Below are 17,571 nucleotides of genomic sequence, written 5' to 3'. Positions count from 1 at the left end.
CTGGTGGTCACTAGGCAGGTCAGACATCAAACTGGGAAGTCAGTCCACAGATCAGGGTCCCAGTCTAAGGTCCACAGCCAGGCATGGGCATGGATGCACGGAGTGGGAGACAGGTACACCTACACCACAGCTCAGGGAGCAATGGAAAGTCATGGACTGAGTTTAAATGGAGCCCCTGAGCCCCTGGACAGGAGAGTGAGTGGAGGCCCCATGACAGGCTCATCAGGGTAATTACACTCAGGGCACTGACACTTCATCTCTGCAGCCCAGGCCAGAGTCATGGCCAGCCAGCAAAGGAGATGCCCACAGATCCCATGCCATCTAAGTACAAATGTTCATACCTGGGAGCCCAGAGATTACAGATGGATTTTGCCACTGTTCCTTTTACTCTTCACAATAGGCATAAAGGTACCTTGTCCCCTCCCTAGGAAATAAGAGGGATGACATTTTATATTACAGAGCAGCCTGTGTCTTAGGCATCCAAAGGTGAAGCAATAACCAGGAACTGCTTTTCCTCCCCACATGCTGATGTGCCTCAGGGCAGGGAAAAGCAGCTGCAGGAGCAGCAGGGCACCTCCCAGAGCATCAGCACAGCAGCACAGAGGCAAAGACAAACAAAGATGCAGGAAGTGATTATACCTTCTCACAACAGAGCTGCAGAGCTGAGTAAGCACTTGGTTATTTGAGTTTGTCGATAAGTGTGGGGCTTTCATTGGATACAAACAACCTAAACCCAACAACACAACTGGTGGCAGTTGTTCCTATCAGCAAGGGAAGTTAAATAACCTCCTCCAGTGGATACTGCCAAAGCAGAACATGTGGGATAAGAGAGACAGTAGCATTAGAGAGGCTGGAAATTGGCCAAGACAACTTGTGCATATAGAGAGGCTCCCTCATAACTCAGGAGTTGTGCAGTGTTTCAGGAGCATCATGGAATGCTCCTTTCTGGGTGACATTTAACTCAGCCTTCAGATCCCAGGCAAGAATGCACTCTGCAGTAACTGGTGATGTCCAGTAATCAAAACCAGTGAAAGCTTTCCATTCTGTTGCTGAGCTGTATCCCTGCCACAGTACTCTCTGACCCTGGGTCAGAACATACAAGCTTACAATCAGAAAGATTTAATGAAAAGCATGCAACAGCCAGAGATCCTGCTGCCAGGGAAGCAGGGGAAGAGAGAGAGAGGAAAAATATATCTAATGGCTTATAAAGAAAAAAGCACGTGCACTTCCCAGCAGAGGATACAGTCTTTTAAGCCATCCCACTTGGGGGAGCTTCCCCTAACTCTCTTCCTTGAAGGCAAAAGATAAACAGATCATGGGGCCAGTATAAGGGCTGTGCAGCTGCACAAGTCTCTTGGAAGGTCCCTTTTGTATTGCCTTGGCCTGTTCTTCAAGCTCAGAGGGAAGGTTAAGTTGAAGTCACCTGCTCTCTGATCCCCTGTGTACGCAGATCCGGCAGCGAAAGCACACTCGAGCCATCGCAAAGGGAGGGGCAGGTTCTGCCAGGTACAGGATTTATGAAGTTAGTCTTTTTGAAGTGAAAAATAAAGGAAAAACTCCTGCAGTTTTACTTTCAGAAAAACAGTTCTGGGAATACGCACTTCCCTGACACAAGTTCCATTTAGAGATGACATTAAGCAGTGCTCAAAAACCCCTCCGAGGAGTTCTAAGACCTGCTGACACCAATATGAGGAAAGTAGAGAGTCTGGCTTCCCATTCTGAGAAAACCAACAGTCAGCATTGCTCCTCTGGGTTGGTTGTGCTCAAGAGGAAAGAGGGCAATGAAACATGCCCACACCTTCCAGCAGAGAGCTTCTTTTTCATCACCAGTTCCCACCTCAGCCCAGTCCAGCTCTTGCCCAGCTCTCTCCATCTACCTATCAGTTTGTAGGCAGCTGAAACTTCTCAAGAAAATACAATTTGTCAAACATTACGCTTCCAAATTCCCACTGTAGTGCCTTTCCCTTTGTCTTATGGCCCCTCTTGTGCATGGTAGCCTCACTCCTCCCCAGAAGTCCTCATTTCTTAGAGGATACTTCCCTGAGCAAGCTGAGACCTCCCCATTTACTGCTTATATGGTCAGTGAGGGCACTAAGCAAATAATCTGAGACTGCAAACAATTTAGGGTTTATCAGGAGATCAGTCATCCTTGGGATGTTCTAGAAAGCTCTGTTTTTGCTGATGCATCTTTTGTGGGACTAAAAAAATTAACAATGTTTGCTCCAGGCTTAAGTATCTCAGAAAGGCTGCATCAACCATATGAGTCCACACCAAGGATCCACCTAGCCCACCCTGTCTCCAACATAAACTATGAGTTGACACCTAGGAAAGAGGAAGAACAGCACAAAAACATGTGGTACTTCCTTTCTCAGAGCCAAGTTATTTACTTAGCCTTCAACCATTTTCAGCTGACAAGACCTTTTCTGGCCTTAGAGGGTTTGTCTATTTAGTGGTCCCTAATAAATTTTGCTTTCAAATACCACTATCTTCCTTTGAACACAAGAATACACCTTGCACCCACAACACCCTTTGATGAAAAATTCTCCAGGTCTAAAACCTGGTACCTCCAGAACCAGCTCCCTTCATTATTTGACATCTGACCCCACTGTCCACATTTGCTGGCCTCCAGTCCCTGCATGGAAAAAGGTGGTAACAGCCAGTCCCTATCCATTCACTTCATGCAGCTCCAGATTTTGTAGGTTTCTGTCACATTCTCCCCCAAATAACTTATTTTCCAGGCTGAAGTGTCCCAGACTGCTCCACTGCTTCTTTTGTGGGAGCTTCCACATCTGAACTCAGAAGGTCATACACAGCAGAATGGGATGGGGTTTGGTGCTTTCCCACTTTTGGGGTGGGAAGACATTATATTCCACCCCTCTGACTGGGCTCTGTTCTTCAGAAGGGAATTTGACTTGAACTTTCACAAGGCTTTTACAAAAGGAAAGAAAACACACACAAACATTCCTCTTTTACAATCACTTTTCCTTCATTTGAAATCCAAGGGAACACTTCGAAAGCAAAACTACTGCTCTTCTAAAACCACAAGGTCCCCTTCTCAGAAGGACCAAACAAAAAGTTATGACTCAGACACGGGGCTTTAAATTCCTCATCCTATTATCCAAACCTTTGACTTCCAACATTTCTCCATTTCTCTGAGGGTATCATAGGTCAACCTGATCTCACAATCTGTTGGATTGATCTTGGAGACCCACAGCACTTCTCGAATACCATTTGGTCAACTCAACAGCACGTAGAAGCAGCACTACATAGCTGCACGTTGAGATGCATTTTATCACCCCCTAGTCAGCCTGGAGGAATTCACTGGCTGTCCAGAGGATCAACACATCCATAGTGCTGTGATGCTTTGATATTAGATTACAACACTGAGGGCTTTTAAAATTACTATTTTTATATTTCTAGATTTTAAGAAGGCAGTAGGAATATTCATATTGGTCTCCTGCATAAAAATGTTCTTGGATTTCATCTGATGTCCCAGATTTCTTATGGCTGAGATAGCAAGACATAGTTTCTTCAGAGGTTTCAAGTGATAGAACCACAACTGCATCCCTTGGTAATTGGTGCCACAAGTTATTCAACTGTTGCTGATCAGTCACTGTTAAAACCATGTACCTTATTTTTCTAGCTTACATTTATCTAACTTTAATTTCTAGCTGCTGGCTCACATTGTGCTTTCATCTGTTTTTCATCCACACACAGGCATCACTTTTTCCAGTGAAATTCACCCCTGCCTTTTAGGCTGACACAGCAAATGACATTCAACAGTTTTGGCCAGGAAGGAAAGTATCCTGCATCCTGCTGCATGTGTAAGGGTGCCACTGAATTCAGACAATCAAGTCTAAAAGCAACATCTGCTTTGTAATTAAGGCTTGCTTAGAGCTATAAGACCTCCTCTCAGGATAAGCAACATCCCCCCAGCACCCTGTTTTCGGAGCTTTCTGAAAGGGTGGCCTGAAGCAGCCACTCAGCAAGGCTGGCAGCAGTTGACTACTTTTAGCATTGCTGTTGAATTACTGCCATCATCAACCAAAGTTATGAATTGAAGGCAGTCCAATAAAAGACAGCAAGTGCCACCAAAGTTGCAGAGAAAGTTTTGTAACCCTTCCCCAAGGGGAAACATATGTAGGCAGGGGTGAGCACACGTTCCCCCCAGCAGCTCTGCACTAGGTGGCTGTGCTGCCACCCATGACCCTGCCCCTGCTGCTGTGCTTGAGAAACAACAGCACATTTACCCCTTACCTAAGAATCTGGGCCAAGCTTGAGGCTGGCTTCTCCAGCTGAAAGGTCTCTTGTCCCATGACACAGGCTTTCTGGAGGCTGATGCAGGGCCCAACAGAGCCAGCTGGGACCAAACTGCAAACAGAGAATTTTGAGAATGTAAGTTAGAGTCCCATGGGCCTGGCAAGGGGCTAAAGAGGCAGAAAAGGAGAATCCAGCTCTCCCTGTGAGCTGTGGTACCACTGTCCATCTCCAGGACAGTGATGCTGTTCTCAATCACAGCAGGAAAACATATTTGTAACAGCAGCACCATGAACAGTCTGTCCCCCCCCAATGACACAATGAAGGAGGCATCTGGTGCAGCCAAGCAGCACCAACTGGCATTATCTTAACACTGTGGGCTGTAAATTGTGCCAGAGCTGCTTGTGTTGGATAACCCTGGCCAGAAGGTCCCTGCAGCTCCATACCAGCTCCCTGAAGCAGCAGCTCTGAGCAGATCCTTAGACACCAGCAGTGAATTGCCACAGTCTTAGAAAAACAGCTGCCAGGCTTTCCTCTCCCAATCTCATGGCCTCGACAGAAGCCATGTGGGTAAGATGAGGCTTGGCAAAAAGGGCATGTCTGAGTGTTAAGATTAGGAATTTCCCCACTCCAGGCCAGTGGAGGAACAAAGAACAAAGGGGAACCAGCCCCTCACATTTAACTGGGTTGTTGATAGAACAAATCTATTTTCCTTCTGTCTGTTGTCAAGATCTGGAGGATTTTTTTTCCATAAGAAAACTGACAGTGGGATATGTACATGAGATACAGGGAGCAGATCACTCCCTTGCTGTGCCAATTAGTCTCTCCCAAATGACACTCCCTCTTATTAATTCCAGGTACTTCTCAGTGTAGGAGAGGTTCCAGACAGGACTGATGCTTGGACAGCTGGGACTCGTCCCTGCAGCCCAGAGCCAGGACAAAGCCAGTCCTCCAGGTAGACTGTGCGTCACAGCCTAGGAAAATTCCTGCTTTCTCTTGTGCCTGAGGCATGTGCACACACACACACACACACACACACACACACACACACACACACACACGTCCCAGATCCAGCTGCAAAGCAAACCTGCTCTAGTTTGGGTTTGGAATTAGCAGGCACAGGAAAAAGGCTGAAATCTGACTCCAAACCTCCATTATTGATTCGGCCCAAGTCTTCCCCTTTCCATGCCTTGAAACCTTTTCTCCCCCCTTATCCACATGCAGCCCCCTCAGCCACGGGATCACCAAGCAGTATTCACCAACTAATCTAAATAAGCACCCTGTGTTTCCCAGCCTACCAGGATGGAAAACCTGTCTGACAGCCCAAGTTCCTGCAGGAAACATGATGAGGTGCTAAGAAAATAATTGTGCTTACATATTCTTTGGGCTGAAACAGCTGCTTTTGTAGCTGGATGGGTTTTTGGCTGGCAGTCTGCTCTCCCTACAAGTTGTCTCTACAAGACACTCCATTTACTTCCTGTTCCCTAGCAAGTCCCTGCAGGAGAGCAAAGAAACCGGGATTACACATATACAGCAGAGCCCAGCCAAGACACACAATCCGAATTCCCAGACAAAGTACAAGACAAATACAAGCATCACAGAGGAACAAATATAATATGGGCTTAAGTCTTGCATGAGCCATCTGTAAATGTGATCTAACAGCAAGGCTGCACCTTCCAGCCTGGCAAATTCCATAAATGCAAGGTCTGCAACACATCAGATCTCAGGGAGAGAGACAGGAGGCATCAGGGATTTAGGAAGAGGCTTTAGAGTTTCAACATCACCTTGAATGACGCAGAACCACTCACTCGAATGGTGGTTGGTGCACGGATATAAAATGAATGGGTTCTCTGAGTCCCAACCCAGTTCTGCACAACTGGAGCTACAGGGCTCCAGGTTTTTTGTTGGGAAGGGAGGAAATTAAAAGAAAACTGTCTGAGCTGTCCTCTCTCTGTATGTCTGAGACAGGCATGCAGTGCCCCTAACACCATCAGAGCACTTGATGTCTGAGTGATGCTATCAGGGTATCTCCAGCTGTACTACCTGCCACAAGTGAGCCAATAGCAGGTTAAAGAAGGAATAAAGGAATGAAGCAACACTGCCCAGCCATGGCCAGATGGCCGATCTTCCATTCTTAGTTTTCCCAAGATATTTCTCCGGGCTCCCAACACAATACTCCAAACAATAAATTTCCTTCATAAGATTAACAAATCTAAAGGCTGACTTCCACCCATGCAGGATTTAACATAATACTAGTAAAACACCCAGAGTGAAAACTTTGATTATTTAAGTAGAACCTGGTCTTCACAGTTTCCTCCTCTGCTCAGAAGGAGCCTGAGACCTCAGTTACCAAGCAGACACAGCATGTCCCACTCACCAGAGGGGAAATCCCGACGAATCTGACCGCATTGTCAGCCCAGCAGGAAGCATAAATCTCACAGGAAAGGCTATTCTAGTGATGTTTCCAGGATAGTTTTGCAGATCAGAGACACTTTGGATCAAAGCCAAGGCAGAGCTGGCCAGCACCTCCAAGGTGGTGGCTAAGTGGAAAATCTCCACAGGGGTAGAAAAAATAGAGGTAGGCACTTTTTCTGAAGTTCCAATTATTCATGAAAGCAATGTGAAGTTTTTCTCTCTCCCTAAAATGTTGCATTTCTTTTGGCAGCGGGGAAAAAGAACTCTCTCCCCATCACACAGGCATATTTCCCTACTAATGAAGTGAAAGAGTTTACAAAAACTGAAAAGGAAAAAAATATTCTGCCACAACAGTCATGATTATAACAAGTATTTTTAGTATTTGCCATGAATAGGGAATATCCAACCAACTCCACACAGTTGACACTTCTTCAGGAAACAACCGTCAGTACCACAAGGACATTTTCTGTCCTGTTGGCAGGGGGGCAGTGAGCTGCAGACAGCAGCTCAACCAACTCTATTCAAGTGCTTTGCTGAGCTGGTGTCTAAGCAAGGAAATGCTAAGGGAAGCCTGGAGCCAGAGCATTTCCCATGAGACAGTGAATCAAGACCTTCCTCCCTCCTGTGAGTCAGTGTCACAGGAGGCAAACTGCAGACGACTTGTGGCTGGCTGAAGCTGCAGCTATGGCACTGTGAGCCTGGCTCCTCCGGATGCCTGCACGGAGACGGAAGGGAAGCAGGACAGGAGACCTGCTGGGGAGGCCCCATGTTGCAGCTGCTTCTGTTTCAAAGCCTGGCTGGCATCAGCTGTGCTGAGGAGATATCAGAGGGGTAGCAGGCACCTCTGGCCCGTGCTTCATGCACAAAAGCAGAAGAGAACAAGAAAGAACAAATCAAAAGACTCAGAGCAAAGAGCGAGCTAAGGGCTGGGAAGAGAAACACATTCTGGGTCACAAAGAACGAGGAAAGCACACAAAAACTATCCAATTACCCGCTGCAGAGAAGATGGCAGGATCACCTCATTTCTTACAATGCACAGATTCCTTGAGAAAATGCAGCTTTGTTGCCACTCCATCCTGCTTCAGAGGCTTTCTTTTATGCCCGTGGCTCTCCTTAGCCTCCTGACTCTGATTCTCTCCACCTGGGTCTCTGCTGTCCACGAGCAAAGGAGGGACACTACTGGAGAGCGAAACAGCTTGTGTGCTTCTGAGAAGCCTACATTCCTCTCTAGTCACTAAAACACCACAAACCAACAAGAAATGGTGATTTCATGACAGAAAACAAGAGCGGGGAAAAAGGAAGATGATTTATAAAGCCAGCCAAGTATTAGAAAGTAAAGTTGTTGCATTCACATATAACACAAAGCCTCTGGTTCTGCGTGACCACATCAGAGCCTGCAAGGATTACTAACAGCCTCTGCATGGGTTTTCTGCCCACACCCCTTCACCAAAGGGTACCCACAGCTAAGAGAACACGTGTCTCCCTCTTGCTTACTTATTTGGAGCTCCTGTTTGGAAATTCAAACTCGGAATACTGAGAGAGGCTATTTCCAAATACTTCTTAGGTGGTTATTCACACACCTGCAATACTCCGTAAGCATTTGTCATTGCTGGTTATCTTAGCAAGCACTGTTTGCAAAGCAGAGGTGAAGGAATGGTGCAAGGACAAGCTGTTCACATCCTACCTTAAAACAGGCCCCACTGTTGTGTAGCATGGCTGAAGCACATAGACAACCTCTTCCTAAAGGGTTCCAGGGACAGATACTACAAGCCCCCCAAGCAATCTACCCATCCCTTCCTAATCCTTAACTACCTAAGAAAGCCTTCCCCTTCCAAAGTTTCATGCTGTATCAGCCATAACACCCTGCCTAAAAGCAGGGAAATGTGATGAAACATCAGAAAGAAACAAATGTGTGCAAGGAAACCCTGCAATTTCAATCCATCTCACACAGTCAGACAGAAGAATAGGAGGTGAAACCCCAGCTCTGGTGAGAACTGCAGGAGTCTGGCAAACTATTCAAGAGCTGCTTCAGGTACTGTGCTGAGGAGGTGCTGCAATCTCCACCCCGGGATGGAGAGAGTACAAACTGAATTAAAAAAACCCATGGAAAATAAAACCATAAAGGACTGTAAGTTAAGTCTTCATCAGTTCCCACTGCAGGGCCAACTTCTGTGAATAGCCCACATAAACACCCTCGAGACACTCCTTGTTTTCCTCTTTCCCTTCAGGAGTTCCCCCCTACCTGTGAGCTACCCACTTGCTTGTGTGCTTACACATAGACAGTTTCATCAGTGACAAACAGCAGTGCATGGATTGCACTCAAAAGCATGGTCTCTACTTCTTCAGTCCCCAGGGAGGCTCCTGTAAATTGGACCCACCAGTGAAGGGAAGAAAAGCCACCAGGACTGAGTAAACCGGAGTGACTTAATCTAACAGCTGTTGGAAGGGCCAGTCTGGATTGCACTGTGACTCTGTAGGCTCATGTCTCCAGCACTGGAGGTGCCTCCATGAGCCAATTCAATTCACTGAACTGACAGAAAACTAACAGTACAAAAAACCACTGCAGCAGTGATGGGCTCAGCCATCTTCCCTGGCTGCATCCACCTAGTGCATGTGAAACTACAGCAATGATGTGTCCAAACCAGGGATTTTGAGCTGAAGGAGCAAGTTTTGTGCACACTTAACTGACTTTGCTGGGCCCATGAACCACTTTTCCCAACTTTCCCCTTATCCATCCTAATATCTTTTGTGATTTAGAACAATCTCTCTCTCTGTGCATGCATAGTACAAGAGGCTCCCATCTCTGATGGGAGGGCTCCACACACCACAACAAATATCAGCAGCAAAGCCCCATCTCTTTGTAAGAGTGGTCACTCCTACCTCACTGCTGGAAGGGGACATTTTCTTCCTCACACAGGAGATAAGCAACAGGATCTGTGCAAGTCACGTTCCCTGCAAGGCAAAGCAGCAGCAGGTAAGGTCAGTGGACACTCCTTACAAGGAAGTGTAACATTCCCTCGCTCACACACCGGGAACAACCGTAGCCACCCTAAAGGGTGGGGGAGAGATAGTGCTGTGAGGCAGCACAAGGAGGTAACGGAGAAAACCAAGAAATACGTGGATTCATTCACAAACCAGACTCAAAAGGACAGAGGGTAGGTGTTTCTACTGACACACCTGCAAAGGCAACTGAAAGAAGTGACAGAAAGCTGCAGCAGACATCAATCCCTGCTCCCACCAAGTCCTCCCAAAAACTTGCACTGAGAGATAGAAGTCACACCTCTTGGGTCCCAAAGCAGTATTGATCCATTAGGCTCTACTGTCTCTGGCCTGTGGATGAAAAGCATTTCTGGGTAAAAACAAGGACACTGCTAAGTCTTCCTTACAGTTTCAAGTTAAAATGAGGAAGGCAGCCCAAGGTCCTTGTCACAGCTGCCAGTCACTACAGTATTACATCAGCCACAATGCTATAATTCCAAAGACAGGCTATCATGAAAGTTAAATAAGGAGGCTGAATCAAACCTGTGATACTCCCAAAAGATAACCTGAAGTTTAATTAAAAAAAAAAAAAAAAGGAAAAACAAACAAAAAACCCCAAATAAGTGCTCTACTCCTTTCTGTAGTTACTTTTAATCTAGGGTGGACTATGTCGTCCTGGAACTGAGTCAAATGAAAAGGAGACATTCAAAGCACTTTACTCTCCCTCTGCTGCCCCTCTGCTCTGTGTCAGTCATCACTTCAGGGTTTGTAAATGCTTAGTGGGATTTGCACAGGGCCAGGCAAGTCAGGCTCTTCCATTTACTGCCATACAACAAATATATTCCGGTAAATGGCTGTTCTCCTGCCAATGCCTTCTGTTTTCCAACTCATTACATTTTCTTTAGAGACTTTCTTTCAGACAAGTGGATAACCAGAGCCTTGGGTTGACTCCATACGTGGATCCTGCCTCTCAGCAGTGCCAGTTAATTCTTTGCAGAACTCCTGCTCACGTAGGAAGCAGGTACAAAATCTCTCCCCCCCACGCCGGACCCAGTTTATTTGCTCCTGTTTCCGCTCCCTCTTCACCGTCAGTCAGCCCACAAAGCACTGACTGCTTCTCTGCCCGAGGCTCTCCCCAGCTGCCTCCCTGCCGGGCTTTCCCAAGCCAATAGCCAAGGAAACCTGTCCACACCCTAGGCAGGCTGGGGCTGTGCCGTTGTTTTGGGCAGTGACGTGTGCTCGGGGTGGAGGTCACCATTGTTTCAGCTCCCTGATTCCACAAAGGAGTGTGAATAATTTCTTACAGCTGCAGTAAATGAAGAGTGGCAGCTACACCCAACCCACAACATTATACACCATTGGTTTTCCTCTTACCTGCCAAAAAGAGCATTTCTTCCTTTTACCATGGGAAGGTGCCTGGGTTGCAGTGTCACCTAGGCATAAGCCACTACCTTCAGTGGGATTGCTCTCAAACATGGGGACTATACTGTTGCACAGACAGGGTCACCTTGCCCTGAGCCTAAGAACTCCTGGGGCTGTTTGGATCAGAAATCAGAGCCGGACTCCCTCTCTCACACATCATCACGTCTCCCTTCATAAGGAAGGGATACAGTGGATAATGCAGCTGCCATCTGTGGTGCTCAAACAAAGCAGTTTGACAGCACTAACAGAAAAATACAACTGTGCTGTGGAAAGCAGATGCATTTTCACAGAAATGAAGTACCTCTCACTGAGCCCATGAAAAGTATTTCTTGCAGAGAAGTTGCACAAGAGTCAGTCTGAAATTCTCTAATTTGTCTCAAGAGGTATCCAGCTCTTAAGGTGCTCTCTGAGTTGAGGAGTGCAATCACACACCAACCTTTGGCTTCTTTGAGCACCACGTAAAGAAGAAAAAACAGTAGGAAACATCCCCCATTCCCCTTCCCCCCTCGTGTAGCATGAAGGTTATGTACAAGAACTAAAACATTACAGCCAGAAGCCTTATTTTGCAGAAGATAATCTCATTTTTCATATTCAGTGTAACATTAAACCCATCCTCCCAAAACTGAGCTGTGCCAAGGCTTGTGAGCTTAGAGTGAAATTATCACCAACAGAAAAGTTTCACTGCCCCAGCAAAAAATGAGGAGCAGTGGAAAACACAAACAAAATGACACAAGTGGTGAAAAGTAAAAGGAGGTGGTTTAGACACATCCCATCTCGATATGCAATGTTTCAGCAACCAGAGTGAGGAAATGGGTTTTCCTTTTAAGCAAGGGTGGGCCAGATCCTCGGCTAGAATAAATTTGGTGCTGCCCTGCTGAAATCAGTGGATTGTTGCTCATTCACAGCAGCTCAGGGTCTGGGACGTGGTTTTATCCTGACAGTATCACAGTAATGTAATTCTAAATTAAAATCATGTGGAGATGCTGTTTTGATACAATATTGTTAAATACTAAATATACCAACTGAACTGAACTAAAATGAACTTAAAATGGGAGGGAGTAAAAGGAACACCTCTCTATTGCAATGTGGATTCAGAGGCTAGAAAGAATTGCAGAACAATTTGATGAAATCCCTTGAAGCATTCTCATTGACTAGTTAGTCTCTTCATTCTGGAAGGTTTCAGGATTTAACATATTTCCTCATGCTCACTAAGAGCTCACTGTAACTCCTGCAGCCAAAAGCACCAGGGATGCCAAGCACAGCTACACGAACTGGCAGAGAAGTGACTGTAATGGTGATCCTCTCACTAGCCCCCAATGGCACAGGTGGCCAAGAGGGGCCTGCCAGGCTTGAAGCTGGTGAGTCCTGCACAGCATCCCACTGCCAGCTCAACTGCTGCAACCAGCTGAGAGAAACTAAAGGATATTCTTCAGCTGCAGAGACAGAAACAGCACCCTGGGAACCCCTTGAGCATCACAGCAACCAGGCAGGGGAGACATTGCAACCACTTGTGCAACTCTGTCTCACTTAGTCACACTTAGGTGGATGTGAGCAGAATTACTGCAGCCATGCTCCAAGTAGGGAGTGATAGATTTCTCACAGAGCTCCCCCAGGCACCCTCCTCCCAGTTGCTGCTCTCCCTCCTAGGTCTGTCCTCCCCACCACGGCAGTGACCTTCTGATCCGCCTTGCCCTGCCTGGCCAAACCCCAATTCCCCCTGGTCCCAAGCAGCCAGGCCTCTCATCCTCTTTTGGGATCAGCCAGGACGATACTAATTCCCTGCTGAAGTGGGTGGCAGTCTTTATTATGTTTCAGGCCTGAGAAATCTCACCAGTGCACCAAGAACCACAGGGCTCCTTCCTAATTACACAGCAGAGCACTGCATGATTCATGTCAGCAGCTCCCCGGCCCCCTCACCTCCGTCCTTGCCGTGTGTGACACAACAAATCCGAGTGGAAGTGATTAGCAGGTTGCAACCACAGCCTCCTGCTCCCCAGCACCATTAACAAACCGGGCGCCAGGAGCGCGCCGGCGGCCGCAGCAGCCGGAGCCTGTTGGATCACGCTGCTCCTCAGCATTGCAACATCGGAAGTTGCACTTTAAAACCCATCGCCTGGGTTGCTCTCGGATTTCCCAATGAAGGCTGGAGGAGGAGGATGGAGAACCCAGGCTGACAACATTAATATATGCATTTTTAAATTCCCAGGGGAGGTTCAAAAATTAGAACTTGCTCTGGGGCCCCTTCTGTTTTTGTTTTTCCCTTCCCTCCTCTCTTTCCTTTTGGTCTGATTAACTTTGGTGACTGGCTTGCACAATTTTATCAGGTTGGGCCTGATGAATCATTCATCTCCAGCAAGCAACAGTGAGAGATTGCAGGCCAGGCAGGATCTGTGTTGCAGTAACCAAAAACAGCAAAAAACCACTCCCACCAAGAGAGGGAATGGGGACAGGGAAAAAAAGAGACAGTGGGCCAAGAGCACTCATGGACAGCTTTCCGATGTCTGGTCTCAGACAACTAGCAGCACATTCATTTGTAAGGCTGCCAGACCTCCTAGGAAACTAAAAGGCTGCTGTTATTTATAAAGCTAGATGTAGCTGTTCTGCCTGTGTGCAAGACTGGTTCATTATATTTATAGGTACCTGTCCCATTCACCTACTTCTGGGCCCTCGTTCCCATAAATCTACAAGGCTGGCAAGGATCTGCCTTCAAACTCTGAGATACCTCTCCTTTCTGAGCAGGGCCATTTGGAAGTGTCTGTCACCACTGCAGGGCTCAGCAGCATGTACACATAAATATGTACCTGAAAGCCCCACATTTCTGTCAATGTACAGAAAGACAGATTCAAGGATTTGTCTTCCACCTGGAGAGCACCAGATTTTGCATTTCATTTGTAAAAAGCTCCCAGTAAATCTTAACCACAAAAGTTTGATTTAACGATGGTTTAAAACTGTCAGCTGGCTTCAGTAGAGAAGATATACAAGTCAGTGCCATCAATTCTGGCAGCCTGGAATCCAAGCCCCCCTCAACAAAAATAAAATCAGCCCTCCTAGATTTTATGCCTGAACCTCAAACAGTCTGTGCATAAATCAAACTCAGAGTTTGCCTGATCAGGCATGGAGAGCTTTGCAAAGAGAGCCCTTTAGTGAAGTTGGGGATGTGGGCAAGCAAAGGCAGCTCCCTACAAATTGCACTGGGGACAGGAAATGCAAGAGATTTGGCCTTTCCAGTTTGTGGGTATTCACACACAAACACAAGAGAACTTTTCTATTTTGAAGGTGAAAGACTTATTTCTCAAAAACAACAAAGAGAAAAAAAGTGTGTTACATCTCACTGTTTGAGATCAGCTGGGCTCACTCCTGCCAACCAGAAGCCTTGCCTGAATGTAGATACAGATTCTGAGGCAAACTGCTGCTTCCAGTTGCCTATATGTTCACAAACTTTCAAGCAGGACCAGTCCCAGATTTCTTAGGTGCTTCAATTTGTGCCATCATTTTGGGCTAGAAATGACTAAATCAGATCTAAAACCTCATGTAGTTGTCCAGGCCTGGCTCCCTCAAGCAGCCACACTACCATGGCAAGAAGCATTTTGGCTCCCTGCAAGTTGCAACAGTGGGCAGGTGTTGAGAGGAGCCTCAAAGAGCCCCTTCAGAGGTAGAAACTTTCATAATCCAAGAGCAGATACCATTTTCCCTGCTTAATCTCTTGGAAGTCATCTCTCTCTCAGTCATGAATTAAAAGTCATCCAGAGAAAAATATTTGCCCTTGTGCAATGTGTTTCAAGGACTAATTATTTAACATTTGATGTGGCATAAATTTGAACCCTTTAAAAAAAACAAAACAAAACAAAAACAGCAAAAATCCAAGAAAAAAGGACAAAGAAAGGTGCTCCCATAGCTGAGAGCATACCCAACCCCACTTGTCTATCCAAGAAAAGCCAACAGTTGAAAACTGACAGGGAAAGAGGCTGAGATCTGTGAGGCTGGATCTGGAGTTGGAATTTTTACAGCTTAGTTTGAGTGTGTGATCCAAGGTTGTACTGGAGTGAGCAGGTGTCTCTCCCTGTAGAAGAGGTAGCCACAAAAATTGCAACCAAAATTTACATTTCTCTATTAAAAGTCACCATATACATAATTTACTAATAATCATCTCAAAAGACTCCCAACCAGTTCTACTAGGAACCCAAACAATACAGCTTTGGGTTAAGGGTGTGAGAGAGATGAAGCAAAGCTGACTCAAGTAAAGCTGAGTGAAATACAATAAATACAGAGCAGACCTGATTTTTCCCTTGGTGCTGCACACAATATTTGCAGGCAATTACACTGGCTGCAGCAGTTTAACACGCAGGAGAATATCGAGATCCTTTGTGCATTATTTACACATCTAGTTATGAAAGTTCAGGCCATAAACTGAAAAAGAAACTGGATTTTTAAAATAAATTTGTGCCTTAAGGTGCCCATTTCAGGAGCAAATGGAAATGAATAAATATATCAAGGCTCTTTTCTCTATGGACTTCCATCTCAGATGGTCATTTGCACCTCTGCTAGGATTAAGAGCAGCTCACAGTTTCCCCCTGTATGATCATCATAGATTTTACTTAATCACTTCTACCTTTTAATCCATAACCATGGATGATTTATGGCATGTTCTTTAAAAACCTTGCAGTCTCACTGTAAGGCAGTGAGGAATCCATGTTCTCTGGTAGGGTAAGGCAACAAACAGATGACCTCAGAGGAATGAAATGCCACCATGTGTCCTAGGAAAATGGGAAGACAACAGCCCCTCTAGGAAAGGATGAAGAAAATAATCCATGCAAAGGTTATTTTGTTAACCAAACCTGACCATCTCTCAGGTGCCTTAGAAGATACCTGGGGACTTCTCTGGCAAAAGACATGTAGGACTCAGCTGACTGGTAACAAGATGGGTACTGTGCACTTAGAGCCCAGAGCTCAGATTGCAGTGAGGTAAATTAAACAGTGACCTACAGCCACCATTACCCGAAAGCTGATCAGTAACTAGGGTCGGTTCCAAGACAGCCTCATCACTCACTGTCTCCAAAGCAAGCACAGACTTCAGGAGAATCCTCTTTCAAGGGGAAATCACCTTTTCTTCCCACTACCCCCATCCTGGAAGGAACACTAAACAGCCTCTGGAGTCTGCTAATGTTGATGTAGGAGGGATGGCTTTGCAGGAGGACTACTTTTACGATCACCAGGACACCTTATTTTTCAGTTCTGATGTGCCACAAGAAGAGAAACCTCAAAAAGAAAGAAAGAAAGAACAAGAAAGAAAAAAGGAAAAGGAAGGGCTGGAAAGAAGTCTACTCCCAAAGTTCTGACCAACACTGAGAGCTGATAAAGGTAAATCTAAAACACCACAAACCCTTCCATTTTTAGAGTCTGGGGAAGAGACAAAAGAATTTCTCTGTCAGGGTCTCAGCAACAGAGCTGAGCAATGGATGACAGAGAGCAGCTTTCCAAGCCATTTGGGGAACATCCCACAGAGTCTGAAAGCAGCATTTACAATGCTGTTTTGCAACTGGGAGAAGAATCACAGTATGATCCAGCAATCAAGGAAAGCAGTCAGATTCATGCAATATTTTTTAACCCATAATAAATTATAGTTTCCTAAACTTTATTGCGGTCACAGAGTCAGAACAAAAATTGATAAAAAATACAGTTATTGTGCTCAGAAAATTTTGAAAAATGTCACTAAATACTCAGGGGGAAAACAGTGAGTGCCATTTTAATGAAAACCAAGCTTACGGATTGCTGGTTTCTGAAAGCAGTCTGGTAAATGGTTTTGTTTTCCAATAAGCAAAACAAATACTGGAACAGACCCATAGTCCTTTCTCTTCTCTTGCTCCAAACCTCCCCATTTTTCAAAGCAGAATAAAGGATGACTCTCCTCCGATTTTAAAACCAGTAAATGGTTCCCAAATGTACTGGGAGCCAGAAGGGAGTTAGGGCAGCAGAGGAAGGTCAGGAGACCCTGATGTACACTGGAGACTGCAATGAATGGACAACAAAAAGCAAAACCTGCTCCCAACAAACTAGATTGAGAAAGTGCCTGAAGATGGGGCTTATCATGCCACAACTTGAAACTCCCCAAGCAACGCACACACCCATGTCTCTAATGAAAGCAATGAGACGGGAAGGAAGCACAGCTGGGGTTTGGCGCTGCTCAAGCCCCATGCAATTACAGGCAAGAGTAAACATCTTATTCAAGGATGAGCAATTGTCCCTCAAGGGAAAACCCTGGGGCTTCCAGCCCTCCCAGGAAGGTCACAAATGGCTACAGGAAACAAGCGGAGACTTGCACAAAGGGAATGAGCTAAACCTCACTGCCCGTGAGTAAGGAACTGAACAGACAGGTCCATGTGCTCCAGCACTGGGCACAGATTTCAGAACAAACACACGGGAAGATGTGGCGTCACTGAACCCTTTATTTCTGAAGCTCCACAGGTATTATTTAATCTTCCTTCCCAATACAGCAATTGC

At 46.0% G+C, this 17,571-nt stretch overlaps 1 long non-coding RNA gene across 1 annotated transcript in view; it reads right to left on the bottom strand.

Moving 5' to 3' along the window:
• The window catches only part of LOC113991168, a 247,908-nt gene that overhangs the window by 221,619 nt on the left and 8,718 nt on the right, over nt 1–17,571 (bottom strand). Inside the window, exons 4-5 of the long non-coding RNA XR_005562682.1 lie at nt 9,553–9,624; nt 4,258–4,371 (exon numbers count right to left, since the gene is read on the bottom strand). This is a non-coding gene — a long non-coding RNA (uncharacterized LOC113991168). The remainder of the gene's footprint in view (nt 1–4,257; nt 4,372–9,552; nt 9,625–17,571) is intronic.

The sequence above is a fragment of the Pipra filicauda genome, unplaced genomic scaffold, assembly GCF_003945595.2.
Source record: "Pipra filicauda isolate LSUMZ 115617 unplaced genomic scaffold, ASM394559v2 scaffold103_size3290846_pilon, whole genome shotgun sequence".
Classification (NCBI taxonomy): Eukaryota; Metazoa; Chordata; class Aves; order Passeriformes; family Pipridae; genus Pipra; species Pipra filicauda.
Note: the sequence above shows the minus strand (reverse complement) of the source record. Positions and strands in the feature narration are given on the sequence as shown.